Here is a 2,466-nt window from a genome sequence, read left to right on the forward strand (position 1 = left end):
ATGTTGCGTACTAATTTTCTGCCCTATAAGTCTCCCTTCAGACTTTGTGCATGGTAGCCAAGTGCTGCACCTACCCCTGAGCTACATTCTCAGCTCCCACCTTGCTCTTTGATTGGGGGTCTATCTGTTGCTGCAGCTAAGGCTGCTTTTCCCTCTCCAATTTCAAGTCTCCCCAGAGGTGCAGTGTGCTCCCCCCAGCTGCTTCCCATATGAAGGAGACTTGTGCCCTGAGTTCCTGTTGGGTATTGTCTCATTAAAGGTTTCTGCTTTTATTTTTTAACTACTGAGACATCTCTCCAGTCCCACTTTCTGCTTTTAAACGAAGCCTTCTGGCTTTTGATGTGACGGGTCTGCAGGTTCCCCTGGGGAAGCTGAGCCCCAGCTGGAAAAGGCTGGTTTAGGAGCAGAACTCAGGCAGAGTGGGGCTCAGCAGCACCTGAGAATATGGGTTGCTCCTGCTCTGGGAGGGGGGTGGTGTCCAAGGCACTCACTGCAGTAGACAACACGATCCGTGCCTGTAATCTGCCAGCCTGGAAGGGCCTCCAGGTGCCTAACTGTAGGAAATGACTTCTTGTAATAACAGAGACCAGACTTTCACATATACAACAGCCCGAGTAGCAGGTTTGTGTCCAATCTCACTTTTTGGGTGAGGAAATTTCAGCGTAGAGAAGTAACTTAAATTTGAACCCCTGCTGCTCAGTCTGGAGGAGGCTGAGAACCATTGCATAGTTTCAGAGGGTCTTAGTGTTGATGCTCTGGGCTAAGAGAGCACACACCTGCTCCTGGCCCTCCAGTGTTCTCTAAGACGGAGCATGGGCTAAGGATCTGCTCCTCCCACATACATGCCAGAAAATGACTTAGGACAACTCTGGGTCATGTCAATGTGACTCTGAAATCTTTTGATGCCTTTGGACAGAAAACCCCAGAATCCTGCCCACACTTCCCTAGCCAGCTGTACTTCTGGTGGACTCCCTGATGGGACTTGCGGCGGTGGGGGGGAGTAGCCTAGGAACACAGGGCCATGTGCAGCCTCTAACCCTGGATGAGGAGTTATGTCGTGTGATATTTTGTTTGTATTCTGACAAGTAAATCTTGCTTGGAGTCAGAGGGCAGAGCTAGCCACTAGTTAACCACAGAGGCCTGAAGATCTGTCTGTATGGAGAGGAGACAGGGAGTGATAAGGTGGAGCGGAGAGAGGATCTAGACCCCTTTGGACCGAGGAACTGGGAGGTGGCTGTTCCTCTGGTTTTCTGATCCTTCAGGATTTATTTGTTAGAACACAAATACCTCACAACAGAGTTACCTGAGGAACCGACTCAGAGGCAGACCACGAAGGAGATAGTGCCGAGGGATTGGCACACCTGTTAGGATCCCCTCTCTGGGGAGCAGAGGCTTGCCCAGCACCAGGCAAAGACCATGGTTTCATAAACTGTGTAGCCCAGTCACGCTAGAGTGTGCCTAGGCCAATGCCACGCAGGAAGCCGCCTAGCCCAGCAGCTTGCTGTCTGGAAACTGTCAGGAGAAGCCCCTGTTCTTTGCCCTCAGCACACATGCTATCCAGCCACAGGCAGAGGTCTCCACATTTCGTTGTGGCTGAGAGCAATCGGAAGAAGGCTCAGGATGGGAGTGAGTTAGAGACTGTGGCTTCAGGGCTTGGGGTTTGAGTTCTGTTTTGTTTTGGTTCGCTGTGGACATATAACCATGTCCACAGGATTAAAAGGGACAGTTTAGCCAAACTGCTTTGGTCACAAGAAACTGAAATCTCATTTGTCCTGGTTTTCTCTCTAACCAGGATTATGCACGGCCACTCTGGCAAGGCCTAAGCTGCCGCACAGGCACACCAGAATTAGAGCTCTACCTCCCTGGGACAGAGCATCCTGAGCCACAGAGATCCAGGCTTTGCACACCTCTTTCTTCAGCTGTCTGGACCAAGCACCCTTCCCCCAAGGTCTTTCCCCATCCTTCCCCACCTGTTTCCCGTGAATTGAGCCATGGCTCCCGGGACCCATCTCCAGCTGCCTCAGAGGCTTCAAGCCACCTCCTCCCTGAGCATCCTCTATACCAACCCTGCATCTGGGAACTACCCCACTTCATGACATCCAAGAGGTGGAAACTGCAAAAGAAATCTTTATTTTTTTTTAACTTTCTCAATATTTACAAAGAACAAAATGAACAAGTGAGATGCCCCCCAAGCCCAGAAGATGGCAGCTGAACGGGTGTGTAATGGGCTGCTGCCAGACTAGGGTCCCCCTGCCCATGGTCTCCACAGGACAGGGAGATGAGGCTTCCGGGAAAGGCCTCCTGTGCCTGGCCCCGCAGCCTGCAAGAGTCAATTAGATGCCTGAGGAGCCCCCTCCCTGAGGCAGCCTGGCTAGACCCCTGCTCAGCTCCCTTCTCACACAGAGAGCTTATCAGAGACCCCATCCTGCAGGCCAAAAAAAAAGGGGGGGGGCTGAGGCCGTCCAT

Source organism: Cricetulus griseus, chromosome 5 (assembly GCF_003668045.3).
Source record: "Cricetulus griseus strain 17A/GY chromosome 5, alternate assembly CriGri-PICRH-1.0, whole genome shotgun sequence".
Taxonomy (NCBI): Eukaryota; Metazoa; Chordata; class Mammalia; order Rodentia; family Cricetidae; genus Cricetulus; species Cricetulus griseus.